This window comes from Schistocerca gregaria, chromosome 2 (assembly GCF_023897955.1).
Source record: "Schistocerca gregaria isolate iqSchGreg1 chromosome 2, iqSchGreg1.2, whole genome shotgun sequence".
In the NCBI taxonomy this organism is placed as follows: Eukaryota; Metazoa; Arthropoda; class Insecta; order Orthoptera; family Acrididae; genus Schistocerca; species Schistocerca gregaria.
In genome coordinates, this window is record NC_064921.1 from 747,878,033 (window position 1) to 747,903,621 (window position 25,589).

General features: G+C 45.4%; 1 protein-coding gene across 1 annotated transcript in view; it reads right to left on the reverse strand.

The window, feature by feature from the left end:
- The window catches only part of LOC126334927 (zinc finger protein 628-like), a 260,327-nt gene extending 246,957 nt beyond the window's left edge, over window positions 1-13,370 (reverse strand). The window contains exon 1 of the mRNA XM_049997655.1: window positions 13,227-13,370. The gene's annotated coding sequence lies outside the window, so the exon portion shown is untranslated. The remainder of the gene's footprint in view (window positions 1-13,226) is intronic.
- Between the last annotated feature and the right edge of the window lie 12,219 nt (window positions 13,371-25,589).

Consider the following 25,589-nt stretch of genomic DNA (forward strand, 5'->3'; position numbering starts at 1 on the left):
GTTCGATCCAAATATTTGTAAAAGTATAAATTTTAAACAACGCGAGGTTGTAAGAGATTTGTTACAATGGCGGACAGCAGAACCCTATCATTGCAAAACGGCTTACAGCAATTTTTGAACGCATTACTCACTCAACTACTGATACATACAAAACAGACAAAATGTCAAAATGGGTCAGCAGTGGAAAAAAGAAAAGTACGCAAGAGAACTTCAACAAAAGTGGCCAGGTGTAGGACTCGCGCACTTAGTATTTCGTACAAACTTAATTATGTACATAGATACTTCATTGATTCCGGAAATCAGGATCTCCCTATTGTCGACATTGATACTGGCAGGATAGCAGTCCCAGCGACTCCACGACTTTCGAGAATGTTTTAATTTCAAGTCTGAAGTCAGCTGACAAATGCCAAAAGAAATATTTTTTCGTGTGATATAATAATAAATTCACATATCTTTCGACTACTTTGACGTAGAAGCTTAACATTTTTACACCGCCAAAGGTGTCAGGTATGTGACATACATTTCCAGTTGATACGTCTTCCCGTTCCTGAGAAAAAGGGGTCTTAACAGATGGAGGAGCGGACAAACAGTTGGATAACGAACGACAATAATAATAATAATAATAATAATAATAATAATAATAATAATAATAAGGTGCAGTATAATTGCAATTTAACATTATCGCATTTTTCTCTTTACTTCGAAACCTTTCTTCTTACCAAATTTCATAATTAGGGAGCAGTAGGTCTTGATAAGTGAGTGTGCGAATATCAAAATATGTAACATAAATGGCTGTGTTTTTTGACTGTATCATCTTAGAAGCTTAAAGTTTTTGCATCGCCAAGGACCGTACACTCCAGCATGTGACATAAATTGCAACTTCATACGTCTACTTGTTTCCGAGAAAAACGGCTTTCAATAGACAGGCAGATAGACAGACTGACAACAAAGTCATCCTGAAAGGGCTCCGTTTTTACAGATTGAAGTTCGGAATCCAATAGACACATTCAGACTGTGGAAGACTATAGCACGTCGCCAGGTAATTAAGTTCCCACAGTGTACCGTGGTACCGATAAGGTGCGGATGAAATTCTGCGCGTGCGTACATCAGCAGCTGTTTCATATGACAACGTAAGTCATTTACATTCAGTTGCGACCCAATTGCGTGTGGTGACAGTTGCTTACGGAGATCAGCAAATTCTAACCGACCGCCAGAGGTGTTACCGAAACGTGAGGATAGCTGCTACTCACCGCTGATTTTTTCGAGGTTAACGGGAAGGGAGTAATAAACGAATAACGGTTTAATAGGTGGGTGCAAAGTTTCGTGATGTAGAGCGAAACAGTCGAGTATCTCAAGTGAACTAAGAAATGGTGGAAATGGTTGATCTGGCTATTAAAGAAGACAAACGATTCATGTCGATGAAACTTATGATTACATGACAATGAACTTGCAACATTCCATAACGAGGGTACAAAAAATTTACCATCGCGGTGCGAGAAAACATTCAGCAAAGAAGTAAATTGCATTACAGAAAAGTAGTGTGAGTAAGCCTCTGAACAACAAACATTATTGTTGAATACGTTATGGGAGTGACAGTGATCAATGTGTTGCAAATCATCACTATCAAAAACAGGCTTGATCACAATTTATTTATTATGGTGACCGGTTTCGACCACTACTGTGGTCATCTTCAGACCAATGAATAAGAACCTCCTTCTGCTGGAGAGTAGTGATTCTCCAGCAGAAGGAGGTTCTTAGTCATTGGTCTGAAGATGACCACAGTAGTGGTCGAAACCGGTCGCCATTATAAATAAATTGTGATCAAGACTGTTTTTTATAGTAATCATTATTGTCATTAAGATGCAAGTTATTCCAGTTTCCACGACGAACAGTGGGGACCTCACAGGTGTCGCGAGCTAGGCGCGAACTCAAAGAAGGCAAAAGCAAACTAGCCCAAGCAAAACCGTGTCCATTGTACACTCCTGGAAATGGAAAAAAGAACACATTGACACCTGTGTGTCAGACCCACCATATTTGCTCCGGACACTGCGAGAGGGCTGTACAAGCAATGATCACACGCACGGCACAGCGGACACACCAGGAACCGCGGTGTTGGCCGTCGAATGGCGCTAGCTGCGCAGCATTTGTGCACCGCCGCCATCAGTGTCAGCCAGTTTGCCGTGGCATACGGAGCTCCATCGCAGTCTTTAACACTGGTAGCATGCCGCGACAGCGTGGACGTGAACCGTATGTGCAGTTGACGGAATTTGAGCGAGGGCGTATAGTGGGCATGCGGGAGGCCGGGTGGACGTACCACCGAATTGCTCAACACGTGGGGCGTGAGGTCTCCACAGTACATCGATGTTGTCACCAGTGGTCGGCGGAAGGTGCACGTGCCCGTCGACCTGGGACCGGACCGCAGCGGCGCACGGATGCACGCCAAGACCGTAGGATCCTACGCAGTGCCGTAGGGGACCGCACCGCCACTTCCCAGCAAATTAGGGACACTGTTGCTCCTGGGGTATCGGCGAGGACCATTCGCAACCGTCTCCATGGAGCTGGGCTACGGTCCCGCACACCGTTAGGCCGTCTTCCGCTCACGCCCCAACATCGTGCAGCCCGCCTACAGTGGTGTCGCGACAGGCGTGAATGGAGGGACGAATGGAGACGTGTCGTCTTCAGCGATGAGAGTCGCTTCTGCCTTGGTGCCAATGATGGTCGTATGCGTGTTTGGTGCCGTGCAGGTGAGCGCCACAATCAGGACTGCATACGACCGAGGCACACAGGGCCAACACCCGGCATCATGGTGTGGGGAGCGATGTCCTACACTGGCCGTACACCTCTGGTGATCGTCGAGGGGACACTGAATAGTGCACAGTACATCCAAACCGTCATCGAACCCATCGTTCTACCATTCCTAGACCGGCAAGGGAACTTGCTCTTCCAACAGGACAATGCACGTCCGCATGTATCCCGTGCCACCCAACGTGCTCTAGAAGGTGTAAGTCAACTACCCTGGCCAGCAAGATCTCCGGATCTGTCCCCCATTGAGCATGTTTGGGACTGGATGAAGCGTCGTCTCACGCGGTCTGCACGTCCAGCACGAACGCTGGTCCAACTGAGGCGCCAGGTGGAAATGGGATGGCAAGCCGTTCCACAGGACTACATCCAGCATCTCTACGATCGTCTCCATGGGAGAATAGCAGCCTGCATTGCTGCGAAAGGTGGATATACACTGTACTAGTGCCGACATTGTGCATGCTCTGTTGCCTGTGTCTATGTGCCTGTGGTTCTGTCAGTGTGATCATGTGATGTATCTGACCCCAGGAATGTGTCAATAAAGTTTCCCCTTCCTGGGACAATGAATTCACGGTGTTCTTATTTCAATTTCCAGGAGTGTGTATGCAGCGGTGCGGCATCCACACTAGCGCAACTGGGAGGGTCATCAACCACACACTATGCTGCAGCTTGGCGCGTTATGGGCATCACGATTTTGCAGTAGTGGCGAAGCACGAACTCACGAGTTCAAAGGCTATTGCGCGCGTCTTCCATCACACGGGGTCCATCGTACAACATAAGAAGAAAGCTGGTGTTAGTTAATGCTCTGGACTTACTTATTGCTTTGCCTCGCGCGTGGGATGTCGCCTGGCGCAGTATTTGTGTCTAGGTTTTTCCCATTCAAAAGAAGTTCAAATGGCTCTGAGCACTATGGGACTTAACACTTGTGTAGGCTGTTTAGGTTTTTTTTATTGGTAACGCCACGTAGCACTCTGTATGAAAATCACTGGCTAAACTGTGTGCAGTCTGTGACTGGTTTGCATTGTTGTTTGCTATTGTAGTGTTGGGCAGCTGGATGTTAACAGCGCGTAGCGTTGCGCAGTTGGAGGTGAGCCGCCAGCAGTGGTGGATGTGGGGAGAGATATGGCGTTGTTTTGAGAGCGGATGATCTGCACATGTGTCCATCAAAATGGTTCAAATGGCTCTAAGCACTATGGGACTAAACACCTGAGTTCATCAGTCCCCTGGAACTTAGAACTAATTAAATAAAACTAACCTAAGGACGTCACACACATCCATGCCCGAGGCAGGATTCGAACCTGCGACCGTAGCAGTCGCGCGGTTCCGGACTGAAGCGCCTAGAACTGCTTGGCCACAACGGCCGTCTTTCCCATTCATCTTACCTTATTGCTAAGAGTCGTCGGGTGCATTTTCTTTGGCGTTCGGTAAATATTTGCAGTTTCGTCTTTGCAATGTGTAGCTGGAGTCAGCTCTAACAAATACAGCTCATCTTGCCTCTCATGGAACACTTAGTGTCGACAGGAAGCGTCGGTTTGGTACCGCGTTATCCGGAAATTAAAAAAAAAAAAGCCGAATTTTGCGTGCCCATTTGATAGAGCGGTAACAAATTAGTCTCGTGCGATATTTGTGTCATCGATATTTAATTCACAGGGACAGTAAAATACGAATAATAACCAGTGCTCAAGCTGCGACTTAGAAGGCTGTTACTGCATGAAGGTAGACAGCACAGGCCAGGCCAGTGCTATCGCTTCTGGAGTGTTGGTTTTTCTTCGTGTTTTACTGACCCTATCGGTACATATCGGTAAAACGAATATCGCACTAGACCAATTTGGGACCGCGCTGTCGATGGGCAGACAAAATCCCCTTTCAGAATCATTTCATTTGTAACGAGAAACAAACCGACCCTTTCCATCGACGCTGGGCGTCGAAAGTAAGACGTGATGAGCGTCATTTCCTCGAGACGACTCCAGCTACACAATGCAAAGACGAAATTGCAAGTATCTGCCGAAAGACCAGAAGATATGCGCCAGACGACTGTTAGGAGGGACACCCGAGATATATACAGGGTGGTCGGAAATTCCCGTTACAGACTTCTAGGACTTGTAGAGGGGCGTGAGTGCATCGTATTTTGAATATGAACCCATGCCCGGAAACGTCATCCTACGTTAGCGTCAAAGTTATAGGTGCGTGGTGTCTGTAAATGTATGTATACACGGGTTGATTCCGTGATGACGTTACAGACTTTCTTGGATGATAGAGAGCGGTAAATGTACTAATTTGAACTAAAGAGCCCTGTACCGGAAACGAACGAGACGAAAGTTATAAACAAAAACCGTTCTAATACCTCTGACAGTTGAATACATGTACCGGTTCTTGTCTTACGAAGAGTGTAGGTCTGGTAACTTTCAGTGGTGGTAGTGTGGACAAAAACGAGAAAAAATGTCCAATAAACGTGGGCTCTAAATTGCATACCTGAGGAGCTTAACCATTCGTTCCTATTCTCCTCTACTGAGCAAGTGTTCATAGCTGTTAAGGTACGCACTTTAGAACCCACATTTATTGGAAATTTTTTCTCGTTTTGGTCCACACTACCACCACAGAAAGTTACCAACCCTACACTCTTTGCAACACAAGAACCGGTACATGTATTCAACTGTCAGAGGTATCTGAACGGTTTTCGTTTATAACTTTCGACTCGATCGTTTCCGGTACAGGGATCCTTACTTCAAATTAATACATTCATCGTTCTCCATCATCCTAGAAAGTCTGTAACATCATCACGGAATCACCCCGTTTATACGTACATCTACAGACGCCCGCGCCTATAACTTTGACGCTCTGCAGTCTCGTTGGATGACGTTTCCGGTCATGGGTTCTTATTCAAAATACGATGTACTCGCTCCCCTCTACAAGTCCTAGAAGTCTGTAACGGGAATTTCCGACCACCCTGTATACCGGTGTCAAGTTTCGTACATTTGTTTCTTGATTCCCCGTAAGCATTAGATAGACTTTCACACCAGCACTTGTCAAAAAAAAAAGTACGCTTGGAACGGAACTGCGACTGGAGTGAAGATTTTCTGCCGGACAAAACGCAGTACGTCCTTCGTAATGAAAAGATACCATCAACCGAAAATAGTGTGCAACGTACCTCAGGTGAATGTGACAGGGTCCGTTGCACTTCATAGTTTCTACACATATTATAAATAAAACTCTATCCACGAGGGAACGCCAATCCCAGGAAATATTGTAGAGATTTTGATGCAGTTTTCACTACCAGACAGTATGACTCACAAGGAAGGTTTGTGTATACAGTTTATTACCGTTACGTCTCACAAAATCGTCCAGTCGTAGATACTTAATGTAACCCGTGCAAAGCTAGGGTGAATCGTTAGTATTATAGATGCAAATGGTCAGTCAGACAACGGTCTCTGTTTTCTGAAACTGTTCGCAGGCGACTTTGTTGTGTAAGGTGGCTTCCGTTAGTCAGAAAACTGGCACCAAAAGCAGAAAGATTCGAAGGTGATCAGCGCATGCAGCAAAAACTGGAAGCCGACTGTTAATATAAATGAACGTTGTATAAAGTGCTTAAGCAGAGGAAATTATCTGATATCGTTCGACTACGCGACAGCTGATCAGTTAAAGTGCCAAATATCTTAAGGTATCTGTCGGGAATGATTTAAGGTCCAACGACAACATAAAAATGCCCACTGGGAAGGCAGGTGCAATACTTAATATTTACCAGAAGCATCCTACGGCAAATGTAATTCACCCAAAAAGGAAGTGAATTACGAAATTCTCGTACGAATAGTCCTTGAATTTGTGCACTAATCAGAGAATGTTACGTAGTTGTATTTCGTGATAAGAGGAAGAGCACATTCAAATAAAAGTTGTTCGTTTCGTTGCTGGTGTCTTTAATCAGTCCGAAAGCGTCACAGAAGTGCTCTACAAATTCCACTGGAGGACTCTACGCTATAGGTGTTCTATATGGTTGAAACTCTTACTCTAGTAATTTCGACATCCCACATTCAGAAGCAACAAACACATTACTTTCTCAGAGCTATAATTAGAGAATTTCGGAAGTTTACGGAAGTGTGTCGACAATCGTTTCTTCCGTACAACGTCTGTGAATAGGACTGAAAGCGAGAAGCGACACCCAGCGACAACCATCATTCGGTGCCTTTGCCGTGAGCGTTTTCACCTTGTGTGCTCTTCCGTGCGTTTTGACGTAGACGATAAGGAAAAGATTACTCTAGTTCACACTGCAATATTAAGTGACAAAGATATGTAGGTGATTAGTGTAAAAGTAGTTTTATCGTTGCTTTTTTTTGTGTACCTTAATAACTGACTGGTGACTCTTTGATAAACTAAAACCGTGCAGGTTCCATGTCTGGTCGGCTTTAGAGTTTCTTCCTTGTACACGTGTATTGCAAATCCTGTGAATGTGCAAATGCCAAGTTGCATAGTGTTTCGGATTCTCCGTTAAACTGCAGGTTCCTGTATAAATAGTTTGGCGAACAGTTGTTTACGTTGGGGGAATAGAATTATGTCTGGTAAAGCACTTTGCTGCTCAGTCCGAAATGTGAAGCAAAGGAAATGCATTATTAACGCATGCCACTTCTGATATTTCAATCCCATGAAGTTCAGTCTTTCTCTTTAAAAATATAATATTTGACCACTCTGTGTATTACTCAGTGCTCATGTTGTACTACCGCACCTCAGATTTTATTCTTGAAAGCTTCCAGATGTTATGTTTCTTCAATGAACTTCTCAGTATACTAGCCATTCAATAAAATTACTTATTGCTACCTTATGATCTATTCCCTCACTCCGACTGTAAACAGCAGATAGCTTCAAGACAAGCGTTCGGATTCCAGGCGCTATTCCAACATGTGACACATCTATCGCGTTTCTATAGTCATGGACTGTAAACCACGCGTGGCAGAGGTTATTTATCAGTGCACTATAATATTAAGATTTTCTCCTTCCCTGGAAACATCCTTCATTGGGAAAAAAGGAGCGCATTTAAGCCCTGTAAGTGCAGTAACTAGTATTTTATTCATGGTCCCACAGGAACGGCGCGTAGGGAAATACAGAATATTCCTGCAATGCTCACTGAAAATCAGGTCTCGAAATTTTTTATTTGGATCGTCTCCTCATTCTTTTGCGTCTACAAATTCAGTTATCAGCACCTCAGTAATAATAATTGCTTCGTGGCTTAAAAGCCGGGTGTAGGTCTTTCAATTGGACGTCACTTCGGCGACTTGCGTATTCATAGTATACTCCAGTCATCCAATTGAGGAAAGGGGATCTACAGTTTAACATGGGATCCGGACTGTCGTTCCTCTCGACTCCTCACATCGCACGTAGGTGAACGCTAGGTTATAGTAGACTGAAAATTTCCATGGTCTAACAGGGATTCGATCTTGCAACCTCTCGTTTTCTAGGCACCCGCTTTACCACCAGACCAAAATTTTTTTCTATCTGTTTCTTCGTCGCTTTTCTTCTGAAGTTCTGTACGGACGTCGCAAAAAATCTCTTAAATTCGAACGATGAAACTTTTACTCTGTTTTTTTTTCCCGTATCCGCAAGCGCTTGATACACTCCATTTGTGCAGGAATGCCGGGAATAAGGACCTAACATTCACATCAAGTCCAATCCAGAGTTGGCCAGTGTTCTACAAGCAATATCTACTGTAGCAGTCGTCCAATACTCAGCCAATGAATGGGTGCGCACCACTCACTTCATCTAGCCCTCAAACTCTCGTGCTCCTCCTAATGGTCATTACAACACAGTTCGAGTATCCCCAGTTTATCATTGTATGAGACGGCTGATTCGCATTTTTACTTCTTCTGAAGTGAATCAAAATATATTTATCTGTTTTTAGCTGTGGCTGCCATTCTGTGAACCAGGCTGATATCTTCTTCAATATCCAGCTGTATATGTTCAAACTATTTTCTTAGTAGAACATTGCCTCTCGACCAATCACGCCATATGCCAAATCTGCTACGTTAGTAACATAATATTCCAAGTTCACGGTCCCCTATAATCCGATAATTCGAAATAGTTTATTATTGACTATCCAACCAGGATAGTGCACTGGCTGCCAATACGTTATTAGCTCCGGAGGAGTAACCCATAAAACTTTTCCTAAAATGGCGACGGTGAGTTGTAGAATAGATAGTCTTTCGAAACTCAAGAAGTAGTGAGTGCATCTGCTTACCTCTGTCTATGATTACCAGTATAAAGTATCGGAACAACGTCACTGATAGTTGAGTCTCTATGATCGAAGCTTTCGGAATCTTTGTAGGCTGTTAGAAAGAAGGTCGCGTTGTTCCAGAAAGATCTCCATGTTTGAGTACCACGGTCGCCAATATTTGTGTCCATCAACTGTCGATCTGAGGCATCGAAGCTGTCAGTCAGAACCAATGGTGGCCTATAAGCGAACCAGTCCGCTAAATGCCTTGTGTTTACTGACAAAGCCATCACTTTGTGGTACCCGCCAGAAGTAACGGAAGGAATCGACAAAACCCTTTTCGGAGCGAAGGTCATTATGCGGAAACAGATGAAATACGAACGTATGTTGACTAATCAAAGGAGGACTTTGATTTCATCCTAGACTGCTGCCGACATTTACAGAGGCTTCTTAGAAGAACGTCATTAAGAAGCATTGTTACCGTTCTACTGTTCTAACACTTGTTTCAAAGACAGTAAAGCCGTAGTATCCTACACGTATTTAGGCTTGAGGTGCACACAGAGCTCAGTGAGACACCGAGGAGCAAGACGACACGCTCTGAATGGAGTTCATGATCAGCGCTTGCCGTGCTGACAACAATGCTGGCACCGTGACGGCTTTCGTTGTCGCATAGTTTTGGGTAGAACAATAGATATTTTGTAACGATTTAAGTAAAACCGTGTTTGAGGTACTTTGGCGTTCTTAATCTTGGCACTGAACAAACTAACTCGCTTTCTGGCAATAATTAGACAACATGACATACCAACATCCGTGTAGTGGTTTGGAAGAATATGATAAATGCATGACATTGCCAGTAGAGAAGATAGATTCTGACATTGTTAGCATAATTTCTTCTTGAATACTAATTCAAGAATTTTTTCGTTCATAGCCAGGAAAGGGTGTTTATAGGACTCGAGATATTCATACCTAGTTAGGCACTCTGGGAGGTGTAAAAATGTAGAGCATTCTTCCAGCGTGCATTATAAATACACGATTGACTAAGTGCTTAAATGGCCTATGTTATTTCAGATCAGTCTAACTGAAGCAGGTAGAAATTACACACGCGAGCTGCGACAGCATCTTGGAATGCGATTCTCTATTGTCAGGTCTGCTTGCAGAAAACGAAATTTTTAGCGCAATGCACGAAGTAAACTCTAGCTTTCACGGTTGTAAATCCACAATTTTCGCATCAAAGTTAGAACTTGTTGTGACATGTTTTACCAGCTGGCCTACATCTACATCCGTACTCTGCAAACCACCGTGAAGTGCATAGCAGAGGGTATGTCCCATTATTGTTCCATTAACGCATGCGTGCAGGAAGAACGATTGTTTGAAAACCTCTGTGCGTGCTGTAATTATTCTAATTTTGTTCTCACGATCCGTATGTGAGCGACAGTAGGGGATTGTAGTACATTCTTACAGTCATCATTTAAAGCCGATTCTTGAAACTTTATTAGTAGGTTGTCTCCAGATAGTTTCCATTTATCTGCAAGAATGTTCCAGTTCTTCCAACACCTCTCTGACCTCCTGTGGGTCAAACAACCTGTGACCATTCGTGGTGCACTTCTCAGTATACTGACAGTTTCCCCTGCTAGTGCTGTTTTGTACAGGTCCCACACACTTGAGCAATATCCTAGAATGGATCGCACGAGTGATTTGTAAGCCTTCTCCTTTGTAGATATACTGCGCTTCCTCAGTATTCTACCAATAAACCGAAGTCTACCACCTCTTTTACCCACGGCTGAGCTTATATGATAATTCCATTTCGCAGTGCTAGGAAGCGTTATGCCCGGGTATTAGTATAAATTGTCCGATTTCAACAGTGACTCTTTGGATACTATAGTCACAGGATATTACGTTTTTAGTTTTGTGAAGTGCACAGTTATGCATTTCTGAACATTTAAAGCGAGTTGCCAATTTCTGTACCACTTTGAAATATCATATTTATGCAGTTACTTTCAGACAGTACTTCATTATAGATAACTGCATTATCGCATGGTCATTAAAATACAGCTTGAACACCACGGGTCCCAACACATTTCCCTAGCGCCCACCCAAAACTAAGTCTACATCTGATCACGACTGCCCATCCAACATAACATACTGTGTCCTTCCTACCAAAAACCCCTCACTCCAGTCGTATACTTCGTCTGACACCCCATATGATCGTAGTGTACTGTTGACAATAGGCGTAGGTGTGGTACTGTGTCAAATGCTTTCCAGAAATAGAGAAATACCGTACATACCCGATCGCCTTGATCCAGAGTTTTCAGAATGTCATGTGAGAATAGTGAGAGTTGGTTTTCACACGTTCGATGTTTTCTCGCACCATACGCTGGTTGGCACGGAGGGGGTCATTCTGGAAATGTTAACCAGGCGGCTAGAGACGATGCAGCAGTAACCTACAGTTCGTCTAATGGAATGTAAAAATACCGCTCAGACAGGATGGCTGTTGGTTCCTAGCCTTCTCGAACCACAGCTTCGTATGGAGCCGAATAACAACTCTCATTTACTTACAACACTGTCGGAAAATGCTGGTGTGGTTCCTTCAACAGGTCCCACGAGTTATTCCTGCTCTGTCGTTGCCCGACTGAGTTACATTTCTCCCGGGTTCGATTCCCGGCAGGGTCAGGGATTTTCTATGCCTCGTGATGACTGGATGTTGTGTGCTGTCCTTAGGTTGGGTATGTTTCATCTACATGACTACTCTGCAATTCACATTTAAGTGCTTGGCAGAGGGTTCATCGAACCACAATCATACTATCTCTCTACTATTCCACTCCCGAACAGCGAGCGGGAAAAAAGAACACCTAAACCTTTCTGTTCGAGCTCTGATTTCTCTTATTTTATTTTGATGATCATTCCTACCTATGTAGGTTGGGCTCAACAAAATATTTTCGCATTCGGAAGAGAAAGTTGGTGACTGAAATTTCGTAAAAAGCTCTCGCCGCGACGAAAAACGTCTATGCTGTAATGACTTCCATCCCAACTCGTGTATCATATCTGCCACACTCTCTCCCCTATAACGCGATAATACAAAACGAGCTGCCCTTCTTTGCATCCTCTCGATGTCCTCCGTCAATCCCACCTGGTAAGGATCCCACACTGCGCAGCAATATTCTAACAGAGGACGAACGAGTGTAGTGTAAGCTGTCTCTTTAGTGGACTTGTTGCATCTTCTAAGTGTCCTGCCAATGAAACGCAACCTTTGGCTCGCCTTCCCGACAATATTATCTATGTGGTCCTTCCAACTGAAGTTGTTCGTAATTTTAACACCCAGGTACTTAGTTGAATTGACAGCCTTGAGAATTGTACTATTTATCGAGTAATCGAATTCCAACGGATTTCTTTTAGAACTCATGTGGATCATCTCACACTTTTCGTTATTTAGCGTCAACTGCCACCTGACACACCATACAGCAATCTTTTCTAAATCGCTTTGCAGCTGATACTGGTCTTCGGATGACCTTACTAGACGGTAAATTACAGCATCATCTGCGAACAACCTAAGAGAACTGCTCAGATTGTCACCCAGGTCATTTATATAGATCAGGAACAGTAGAGGTCCCAGGACGCTTCCCTGGGGAACACCTGATATAGTAGTTCTAAGTTCTGGGGGACTGATGACCATAGCTGTTAAGTCCCATAGTGCTCAGAGCTTTTTTTTTTCAGTTACATTTTCATGTGTAAAAAACGTTGATGCGACGTTTAGTATTCCTACGAAAATACCTCCCCAATTGTAGACAAAGGATGTTGGCTGGCATCCCAGAAGACTCACGCATCGGCACATCATTGTGTGGACGTATTTGGAGCGGAGGAGTGCATGTGGTACCCACAGGCTTGACATCAGATCCAAATGGCTGCTATAATCGTCGAGCCCGTTAAATTCATGCATCGAGAATATTCGTGACAAGTATATTCAGCGTCAATGACGTTCAATCACTGATGCAGGGTTGACGGTATAACGACGCAGATTTTGCGTGCGACTGGAACACTTTTATCAGAAGAACACAGGAGTCGGGTGGAATTTGCGACCTTTTCGTAAGAAGTTTGCCACCTCTAGTGGTGAACGACCAGAGCCTCCGCGTGATAAGAGCTCGAGCGACGCGACCGTGACGACGTAAACAGAGGGCAGGCTACTGTGCAAGATGGCGGGCGGTAACATGGCGCCCGGCCGGTCCGGGCGCGCACTCACCTGCGGCGCGGCGTCGGCATGCAGGCGGGCCAAGGCGGCTCCAGGGGCACTCGCGGCACGGGGCGCTAGGCTAGGGGCACGGTCACTGGCTCACGGGCGGCGGGCGCGCGCAGGGCACTACACTGTCCGTGCTGCGGCGGCGGCGGCGGCGCACCAACTGACCGCGTTCCGCGCGCCGCGCGGCTACCTGCGGCTGCCGAGCGCTCGGCAGGCGCCGGTGGCTCCGCCCTGCCGGCCGGCCGCCGACCACAGCGGCGTGGTGGGGGGAGGGGCAGCGGCGCTACGGGCCGCGCCGAAAACATCCGCCCCGCCGCGCCGCGCGGGCACACACTCACTCCACGCACGGTGCCCACGTCTCTACTTCTGTTTCGATCAGTGTGCGATTTGTGGTTTTACCAGGGGGGGGGGGGGGGGGGGGATGTCCTAGTGGGTTAGTGTAATTATATATGTTACTAGCTTGGTCCGTGACGTTACCCATGGTTAAACAGTTATTTATAAATAGATGTTAATGCCGAAACTCACTATTCATGCGTATGCACCATTAGAAAAGCCATTCCTTGTTGTATCTTTAAAAGAACATAAGAGGTAAAGCTTATTTACAAAATCGTCTACATACAGGTATACGAGGGGAATTCAAAAAGTAAAGGTACATTTGTAAAAAGCTGTACTTATTCTGCTGATAGAAAACTGAAACATGCGTTATTTTTCTACGTAACATCCCTCGATTTCAATGCAGTTTTCCCGACGTTTTACGAGTTTTTTTTATTTCAACGTTTATCGGTTGCATCTGTGACCAATTTTGCACCGCAGCAATGGCGTCTTCAACACTTTCAAATCTTCTTCCCTGTAGTGTTTCCGTTAAGGGTCCAAACATGTGAAAATCGCTTGGAGCCAGGTCTGGAGTGTATGGTGGATGTTCCAGCACCTCGAATCTCAACTCCTTTATTGCGTCGGCTGTCCGTTTGACAGAATGTGGGCGAGCGTTATCTTGCTGCAGGATGACACCCCTTCACAGTCTTCCACGACGTTTGGATTTGATTGCACGTTTTAGTTTCGTACGCAACGCATCACATCCACCATACAATACAGACCTGGCTATAAAGCCTCGTTTACGCTGGGGCGACGTCTTGCAACATCGTGGCACGCTACGGAAATGTGGCGTGGGTCGTCTTGTCATTTAGTTCTAAATGTTTTGAGATGCTTACCTACTACATAACACTTTTTCAAAATTATTAAGCAAACATATTAATAGTATTAATGGTAAGACTGTATTAAAAACTTTCAGTGTTGGGCTCCACAAATTTAAATTATATGTAAAGTTTTACTCCAGTGCTTTGGAAATAAACATCCAAGGTTGGGATGCATCAACTAAAACCAGAGGAGGGGATGGTCTGATGCAGAGGGGGGCAACTCCCCCCCCCCCCCCCATCCCCCCTGGAAATTGCACACTGGTTTCGATAAATGCTTTACTGTTGTCTAGCAGCGTCACATTTGTTTGTAAAATCAAGCTTTCAGTGGCTGCCTCTGCTATCGTTATTGTTAGATGCTCTTAACTCATCGCGAATCACGCCCGACGTGATTGCCCACTCAGAATCGATCTGCTAGGTCTCATGGAACTTGTTTCTCATCCAGCATGGTTTCAGAAAACATCGTTCTTGTGCAACGCAGCTAACTCTTTATTCGCACGAAGTAATGGCCGCTATCGACAGGGGATCTCAAGTTGATTCCGTATTTCTAGATTTCCGGAAAGCTTTTGACACCGTTTCTCACAAGCGACTTCTAATCAAGCTGCGGAGCTATGGATTATCGTCTCAGTTGTGCGACTGGATGCGTGATTTCCTGTCAGGAAGGTCGCAGTTCTTAGTAATAGACGGCAAATCATCGAGTAAAACTGAAGTGATATTAGGTGTTCCCCAGGGAAGCGTCCTGGGACCTCTGCTGTTCCTGATCTATATCAATGACCTGGGTGACAATCTGAGCAGTTCTCTTAGGTTGTTCGCAGATGATGCTGTAATTTACCGTCTAGTAAGGTCATCCGAAGACCAGTATCAATTGCAAAGCGATTTAGAAAAGATTGCTGTATGGTGTGGCAGGTGGCAGTTGACGCTAAATAACGAAAAGTGTGAGGTGATTCACATGAGTTCCAAAAGAAATCCGTTGGAATTCGATTACTCGATAAATAGTGCAATTCTCAAGGCTGTCAATTCAACTAAGTACCTGGGTGTTAAAATTACGAACAACTTCAGTTGGAAAGACCACATAGATAATATTGTGGGGAAGGCGAGCCAAAGGTTGCGTTTCATTGGCGGGACACTTAGAAGATGCAACAAGTCCACTAAAGAGACAGCTTACACTACACTCGTTCGTCCTCTGTTAGAATATTGATGCGCGTTGTGGGATCCTTTCCAGGTGGGATTGACGGAGGACATCGAAAGGGTGCAAAAAAGGGCACCTCGTTTTGTAGTATCACGTAATAGGGGAGAGAGTGTGGCAGATATGATACGCGAGTTGGAATGGAAGTCATTAAAGCAAAGACGTTTTCCGTAGCGCCGAGGTCTTTTTACGACATTTCAGTCACCAACTTTCTCTTCCGAATGAGAAAATATGTTGTTGAGCCCAACCTACATAGGTAGGAATGATCATCAAAATAAAATAAGAGAAATTAGAGATCGAACAGAAAGGTTTAGGTGTTCGTTTTTCCCGCGCGCTGTTCGGGAGTGGAATGGGAGAGAGATAGTATGATTGTGGTTCGATGAACCTTTGCCAGCACTTAATTGTGAATTGCAGAGTAATCATGTAGATGTAGATGTAGATGTGAGTTGCGATCACAGTGGTCTCCAGCGGCAGATTTTTCCTGCGTCTGGCGCGCAAATCACATAGTTTCTTTACGCAAATGGACGCGCGTTAAATTAGAGGTCACCGTAATGGAGGGTAACTTCGGACACTTTTTAATGTTTCTTATGACTTTTAATGTGAAGATGGAAACTAAACGTTGTTATTCGATTAGAGACAGTTCTCCATTGTACAGAAAGATCCAAATAAATGTATCTACTGTTTAAAAGTCCATAACTGGCAAACTAATTAACGGAGTTGTCTCATTTTTGGTAGTGTAATAGTTTGTAGTTCAGGCAATCGCCACACAAGCGTTGTATTGCGTTTGTTTTGTTTTGTCAAATGACATTCGCCAGATAGTCAGTGTTTTGTTCTTAGTTGCACCTAGTTACTCCAGTAAATATGGCTGGCGCAAGGCTTACATTCGATGAAAGGAAGTCAGTTTTGAAGTGGTATTTTAAGTACGAAAACATTAATGAGGTTCAACGGCAATGGCGAAATGAGTATCAAACAGAGCCACCGACACGTTTAACGATTCGTCGCATTCGAGACAAATTTGAAGCCGAAGGTTGTGTTAAAGATTTACACAAACAACGATCTGGACGACCTGTAACAGTAACAAGTCCAGCTAACTCCCGTCGTGTGTTACAACAATTCACTGGCTCACCACAGAATTCTGTGAGACAGTGTGCCCGTGAAACTGCAGTGAGTCGCTCAAGTGTTCGGCGAATTTTGAAGATAGCAAAGTAGAAGTGTTACATCCCACGATTGCTACACGCAATGAACGAGGATGACCCAGATCGTAGAATGGAGTACTGCGAGTGGTTTATTAACATGGTACGCAACGGTGAAGAGTTTGCAGAGATGGTTGTGTGGTGTGATGAGGCACAGTTCAAACTCAATGGTACAGTAAATCACCACAATTGCAACTACTGGGCCGCCAAAATCCGAACGTCCATGTAGACAAAGCCGTGAATTTGCCAGGAGTAAATGTGTGGTGTGGGTTGTCTTACCGGGGCTTGATTGGGCCATTCTTCTTTAACGGCGCAGTTGCCAGTGAGGTGTACGTTCAGAAGCTTGAGACATCCATTTTAACTGCCATCCGACACTTGCATGGAGACGGAAGAGTTCACTTTCAACAAGATGGTGCCCCAGCCCACTACCAAAATCGTGTTAGGGCTTATCTCGACGAAAATCTACCAAGAAGATGGATAGGCTGTAGAGGTGCTCTGGAGTATCCACCATGTTCCCCCAGACCTAACTCCTCTGGACTGTTGCCTGTGTGGAACACTAAAGGATGTCGTTTATCGACAAAAGCCAAGCACATTGGATGAACTTCGAGAATTCATCGTACATTCATGTGCAAATATCCAACTGAACACGTTGCAGTCAGTAGTTCGTGCTGCAGTTCGTCGGCATCGTTTGTGTGGGAATGTTAATGGTGACCATTTCGAACACAGTGATATCTTTAAGTTGGACTTTAAGCTACACTTTCAGCAAAAATGAGACAACTCCATCAATTAGTTTGCAACTTATGGACTTTTAAACAGTGGGTACATTTTTTTGGACCCCTCTGTATATTACGCACAATCATGTGGAAAGATAACTGTCAGGATGCATTTTGTTTGCTATATCATATCTATGGTTGTGGCTGGAGTTCCGCTGGTAATGGGATAACTTCACCCAACAACGAAATATTACGGAAACACGAAGTTACACTCGTCTGCGTTAACATCAGTCACTTAGGACGAACGCTTTAAGATCTCAGTATCTCCCTCTAATTGTCTCGGACTAAATGTTGAGTTAGTAAGTTAAACACAAAAATAATTTTATTACTCACTCTATTGAAAAGTAAGTGGTAGCAGAATCATAGCCTTTTTATCGTATGACTTTCAATTCACTAACTATAAGCAATGCAACGTAAGAATTTGAATGTATTTACACTTCAATACGATATTTCAGATTAGTCCACATTGTCTTTTACGTTCTTCAAAAGATATATCACGAAATGTAAGCATTTCAGACTATAAATTTCTAAATTAGAATAGTAATGCGATAATTAACAAACCTTTGCAGAAAGGAAGCAAGAATGCTCGACTTTTTCTTATATGAATTTCTTTCGTTTTGTCCTGGAGGATTGTTCAACGTACAGTGTATACTTCGGTTGCCTGTCGTAACGATATTTTTCCTTCTGGAGTCTTTTCTAATGCATTTTGTAACTCAACATTGTTGTTATTACACTAGGCTCGCCCTCCTACTTCTGTTACGCACTTTCGGCATGGCTGAAGTCTCCTTGAAACTTCACACTGGCGATCTTAAAACTAACTCAACCAAACACTGATTTTTCTTAAGTAAACTTTTTGTGCGTGTACATTAACAGATACCTACAAAGCATTTCCGCGATAGAGGTAATGGCTTACAAACCCAGGTTTCAGCAGTGCAGGAGTTTGTTTTCACGCTTCAGCACTCAGTTATCCCGTGCTGACTGGAAATCAACACTCACCGTACGGCAGTTGTCGCGCGCAAAGTCAAGTGAAACAATCAAGGCGTCAGAGACTTCTGTCCACTACACATTACAGCTGACCCACTAATTCAACAAATAGCAGCACCAAAAGACAGATTTGACAGTGTCAACAGTGTTATGACTAGTTGGATGCTGCCTGCCACGAATTCCTCTCCTGTGCTGACTTTTTCATCTCAGAGTAGCACTTGCAACCTACATCCTCAATTATGTGCTGGATGTAACCCAATATGTGTCTTCCTATACAGTTTTTACCCCCTACAACTCCCTCTAGTAGCACGTAGGTTGGTGCTCCCAGCTAGCCGCGCGGTCTAACGCGCTGCTTCCCGAGCGGGAAGGCGTGCCGGTCCCCGGCACGAATCCGCCCGACGGTTTTGTGTCGGGGTCCGGTGTGCTGTCCAGCCTCTGGATGGTTTTTAGGCGGTTTTCGATCTGCCTCGGCGAATGCGGGCTGGTTCCCCTTATTCCGCCTGTTTCTCCATGTACACGTTCACCATAATAACTCTACCACGCAAACATCTGGGGTAACACTCGTCTGGAATGAGACGTTCCGGGGGGCGGGGCGGGGCGAGGCGGGGGGAGTAGGGGGGGGGGGGGTGTGTCCACTGGAGACCGAAGCCCACAATAACCCTGGATTCGGTATGGGGCGGCGGTGGTGTGGGTGGACTGCTGTGGCCTGTTGTGGGGCTGTGAACCTCTGAGGGCTACGGCGGGACGAAGCATCTCCGTTGTTTCTAGGTTCCCGGTTCAATACACACACCATGGAGGTTAGTGGCTCAAATGGCTCTGAGCACTATGGGACTTTAACTTCTAAGGTCATCAGTCCCCTAGAACTTAGAACTACTTAAACCTAACTAACCTAAGGACATCACACACATCCATGCCTGAGGCAGGATTCGAACCTGCGACCGTAGCGGTCGCGCGGTTCCAGACTGTAGCGCCTGGAACCGCTCGGCCACCCCGGCCGGCTGGAGGTTATTCCCTGATGTTTTAACAGATGTCCTATCATCCTGTCCCTTCCTCTTGTTAGTGTTTCCATATACTCTTTTCCTCGCCGATTCTGCGGAGAACCTCATAATTCCTTACTTTATTTTATCAGTCCAATTAGTTTTCAGTATTTTTCTATACCACCACATTTCAGATGCTTCTGTTCTCTTCTGTTCTAGTTTTCCCATAGTTCATCCTAACTGCCATACAACACTGTGCTCCATACGTACATGCTCAAAAATTTCTTCCTCGGATTAAGACCTATGTTTCATACTAGCTCTCTCTTGGTCAACGTGTTCGAGGTGCATTATTCCTAAATATTTGTCAGTCTTTCACACAACCGCTGACTGACAGTCACTGGAGGTTAATCGACCCATCGGACCCCACCAAAAACAGTGACACAGCTCAAAAGTGCAATACCTGAGAAAACTCTAATTACAGAATTAATTTCATAAATTATATAGTGGAATAGTATAAGGTTCCTTTGAATTTCAAGTAAGTATTGTTGGCAACAAATTCCATTATATTTTTCGTGCACGTTGGAGCAGTACGTACGTATTTTTCAGTGACAAAAGCACTTGTCGTCTTTCGACTTATGTCACTTTTCTTGCTGGTTTGCTACGTCTGTTTTGCTGAACGTATCTGAAATTGTGCAGAGTGTACATAATCTTCCTTTTCTATGTCACCACGAATCTTCTGAAGTGTGCAGTAGACCGGTTCTTTTTTCATCTCATCTCGACTGAAGAGCCAAAGAAACCGGTACACCTGCCTAATATCGTGTATGGCTCCCGCGAGCACGCAGAGGTGCCGCCATACGACGGGGCACGACCTCGGCTAATGTCTGATGTAGTGCTGGAAGGAAATGAGGCCATGAATCCTGCAATGCTGTCCGTAAATCCTTAAGAGTACGAAGGGGTGGAGATCTCTTCTGAACAGCACGTTGCAAGGCATCCCAGATATGCTCAACAGTGTTCATGTCTGGGCAGTTTGGGCGCCAGCGGAAGTGTTTAAACTCAGAAGAGTGTCCCTGGAGCCAGTCTGTACCAATTCTGGACTGTGGGGTGTCGCATTGTCCTGCTGGAATTGCCCAAGTCCGTCGGAATGCACAATGGTCATGAATGGATGCAGGATGCTTACGTACATCTCACTTATCAGAGTCGTATCTACACGTATCAGGGCCCATATCACTCGAACTGCACACGCCCCACACCATTACAGAGCCTCCACCAGCTTGAACAGTCTCCTGTTGACATGCAAGATCCATGGATTCATGAGGTTGTCTCCATACTCGTACACGTCCATACGCTCGATACAATTTGAAACGAGACTCGTCTGACCAGGTGTTTCCAGTTATCATCACTCCAATGTCGTGGTTGGCGGGACCAGGCGAGGCGTAAAGCTTTGTGCAGTCACGAGTGGGCCTTCGGCTCCGAAACCGCATATCGGTGATGTTTCGTTGGATGGTTCGCTCGTTGACACTTGCTGATGGCCCAGCATTTAAATCTTCAGCAATCTGCGGAAGGGTTGCACTTCTGTCATGTTGAAAGATTCTTTTCAGTCGTCGATGGTCCAGTCTTTTCCCGTCGCAGCGATGTCGAAGATTTGATGTTTTACAGGATTCCTGATATTGACGGCACACTCGTGAAATGGTCGTACGGGAAAATCCTCACTTCATTGCTACTAGGAGATGTGTCCCATCGCTCGTGCGCTGACGTTCAAACTCAGTTAAATCTTGACAACCTGCCGTTGTAGCAGCTGTAGCGGATCTAAAAACTGTGCCGGATACTTGTTGTCTTATAGGGTTTTGTCAGCCGCAGCGCTGTTATGCCTGTTTACATATCTCTGTATTTGAATACGCATGTCTATACCAGTTTCTCTGGCAATTCACTGTATTTGTAAAACATGTCTGGTTACTCCAGTAACTGAGCAAAGCGTGTACAGTACTCGCCACGTTCTTTTCGATACAGATACAGCTTAATCACAAGCATTTGGCACCTTTTTAATAGTAAAATCCGAATTGCAGCACTCATCTCCAAGTGCAGAAGCGTCATGGCATCGATCCTGTCTAAGGAGGTAAAAACAGATTCTAATCTAACCTAACCTCCTTGATGCCGCCAGAAACCGACTGAGATCGGACTCAGTGTGGCCAAGCTGTCGGCTGACGTTATCGAGAGGCATCTGGCGTTGCCTGTGACACTCTGAACACAGCCACAGCCATGAGATCCGCACCGCTTTCTCAGGCACCTTATTCCTCATCCGCAAAATATTATAACGCACTTTAAACCGTTCGGTACGCCGGAGTTCTGGGGGTAGGATTACCCCGGGGCTAAATTACGAGGGGCTTTCAATAAGTAACGCAACACTTCTTCTTCTCCCCCAATTTCGGTTGCAAAAATTCGGGATTTGTTGTGGGTCGTCGTAAAATACTCCCGCTTCAGCCCGTATACTTTCAGGAATTTCCGATAGATGCTGGCACTGTATGTAGCCTTCAAAATGGCGTTTGTCATGGAGTCGCGTTCCAAGCAGAGAGCTGTCACTGAGTTTCTTTTGGCGAAAATCCACAGTATCTCAGATATTCGTAGGTTTTTGCTTAATGTCTACGGAGACCTCACAGTGAACAAAAGCACGGTGAATCGTTGGGGGAGGCGCCTGTCTTATCCCAACAAGGTCGCGCAAACCTGTCCGATCTCCTGCGTGCCGACCAGCCACACACAGCTGTGATTCCTGCCAACACTCTCACTCAAGGTGACAGACGCGTCACCATCAAACATCTCGCTGCTCAACTGAACGTCTCTGTCCGTAGCGAACACACACACACACACACACACACACCTCCACCAGTTGGGGTACTCAAAGGTATGTGTCCGCTGGTTTCCTCTCTGCCTAGCAGAAGAGCAACGAAAGACTACTTGTGCGCAATTCCTTGCACGTTACAAGGCTGATCGTGACAATGTTTTGTCAAACGTCTTCACCGGCGATGAAACATGGTTACATCACCTCACACAGGAAATAAAACGGCAATCCACAGAGTGGCGCCACACGACCTCTCCTCTGACGAAAAAGTTAAAAGTCTCTACCACAACCGGTGATGTCATGGCAACGGTAAGCTGGGGCTTACTCTCAAGTGTACTGTGCTACCTTCAGGATATTGAAATACAAACGAACTTGTACTTCTCCATGTTAACGTAAAGCCACATACAAGAGCGCACGCGGGAGAAGCTCATAAAACTGCACTGACTGTACTTCCTCATCCAGCCTATAGCCCAGATCTCCCACCTTCCGACAACCATGTGCTTGGCGCAATGAAGGGCGAACTCCACGGGAAGCAGTGCGTCTATGACGGTGAATTTATTGAAGCAGCAAGACTTTAGCTCTGACTCCGAACTGTAGAGTCGTAGCATGCGGGTATACAGGAAGGCGGCGTTAGGGCGTCGCCTTGAACGGATATTGTGTTGAAAAATAGGGTTTTCCAGTCAAAAGAGTTCAAAAATGGTTCAAATGGCTCTGAGCACTATGGGACTTAACATCTGAGGTCATCAGTCCCCTAGAACTTAGAACTACTTAAACCTAACTAACCTAAGGACATCACACACATCCACTCCCGAGGCAGGATTCGAACCTGCGTCCGTAGAGGTCGCGCGGTTCCAAACTGAAGCGCCTAGAACCGCTGGGCCACTCCGGGCGGCCAAAGGGTGTGAAATGATATGATGCGTTGGAATCCTGGATAAAACCAACCTGTTTTCAGAAAAGAATGTGTTGCATTACTTATGGGACGCCCTAGCATAATGCAGCACAGCCTGGCGTAGTCTGGATACTTTCCCTAAATTACAACATCCTGTAGTTATCACTGAAACGAATTTAGTGAAATTTCCTCTAGAATATTTCCTTGTCACTGAGAAGTCAAATGAAGTGATGTTACAAATTGTCTTGTATAATGTATATTGTCAAATACGCAGTTCATTTATCAAATGAATGGTAATAGTAAATTGAGACCATGCAGCGAAGATTCCAACGCAAGGAGCATCCTAAAAGAGCCTTAATGTAGGTAATTGCATAAATGACGTCTTTTCCCGTAATCGAAACAGGAATGGCTCTGACATAAGGCGCTGGTGGTATGACGGGATCAGGATGTGCACAAAACCATGTAAAACGGCCTTGAACTTGTCAACAGTGCAGTTGCCGTTTCGAAGATACTACATATTGAAGCTAATATTGTAGCGCTTCGACCCAAATGAGTAATAATAGTGACTTAAAATAACAGTAATTACCATCAATTTCATGTGATGCAAATAGGCGAAAAAAGAAGGACGATCAAAAAGTTTCTGTTCGAGGGCGTTGCTTCAGCATACATGCAACGTAGCGTGACGCCGATGCGTGTATATAAGCACCAACATTTATATTAAGACGTAAAGTCAAACGCCGGCACGCCAGTCGGGAACGATAGAGAAGAGATGGCTGTGAGCTGTCAGAAGATGTCAGCCAATCCCACGCTGACCGACCGTTCTCCAGGATGACAACGCGACAGCAGCGGCGTCTATGCGAGGAGGACATAAGCGTGGCGCCAGACTAGTCGCAACTCAGTTTACAGCAGCTTCAAAAGCAGCAATTTGAATAGAAGCATCAACTCTAATCACTTGCTTGTACTCTCTACGTTCAAGGCACTTGGAAATTGTTATACAGAAGAGATTTCTTATTCTGTCTGTCACCCTTTGCTTGCAACACATCTGTGTAACACAAAGTTAAGTATTGTATTTTTCATTTTGTAATAAAGCTCATTAATACTATTTGTTTGAACGTTGTCTAGCGATCCGAGAAAGCAGGTTTCCTAGACACCCCATCTTTGACGACTGGGCTGGATTCTACAATGTAGGCAAGGGATCAGAGTGATATACGTGTCTTTCCGACGTGTGTACGGCAAACACAGAAACAAGAGCTTCGGTGAAGTTATTGCCAAATGAGCCCAAACAGGACCAACGTGCTGTTATTCTTTTCTCGGCTGGCGAAGGACAAACACTAGAATGAATAATATATATAGAACAGCATGTCTGTCGAACATCACCGTTGTGAAATGGTGAGCCAAGTTCTGTGCTGGTCGCGGTCCGACACAAGACACCGGTCGATCTGGGAGGTCAGCTTCATCCATTACAGGCAAGTAATCCTTCTCCAAGCGATTATCACGTCTTCAGTTACTTAAAAAGGGCCTCAAAGGGTCAGCGATTCCTGTCGGGTGACGATCTGCAGCAGGCAGTTGCGGACTTCTTCACGCAGCAGGAGACGGATTTTTACAAAAGGGGCATCTTCAACCTGGTGCATTTGTGGGATGATTGCCTGAATGACTGAATGACATACAGATACTGGACTGTATGGCCTTCGAACGGAAACTTTTTGATCATCCCTTATGTAGCGGCACCACAGTTTAAGACAGGAAAGTTAGATTCGGTACAACATTGGTGAGTGCACAAGCTACAGCCAGGCACGGGCATGTTGACAGTAAGTCATGCTGATCAGTGGTTGTGAAGCAGATGGAGGCCACAGGGCCGTCGAACTGCTGAAAAGTATAAACGCAGCGGTTTTCATGGCGCAAGTTACAGGCACAAGGGGCCCACTTGTGCAACCTAGGTGTGGTGAGTGCGTGACTCGGAGCAGCGCATTAGCAAAACACGGGCACACAGCCAAGTATAAATAGGTGTCATTTTCTAACAAGAGTCATTCAAGCGGTGGCAGCTCTCCTGGACCACGGGGCGTGTCACACCACGCAGCAGCAGATGGGTCGCCAGCATTGCAGTCCACGGCAGGTCGCTGGTTCGACCCTCTGAGGCTGACGCGGGGTCCATAGCCTGCCACCAGCTGTGGGCCACTCCTCAGCTCGCTACCACGGGCAGTCGTCCTGGCTTCCGACAGACGCCAAATGCATCCCGAGGTGAGAGCCGCAGATTTGGACGCCAGATCGTGGGCGCTTGTGGTCGCCACGGTCTCAGGTATGACAGGGAGGAAGGTTTCCAGCGGAGCAGCGCTAAGTCAGT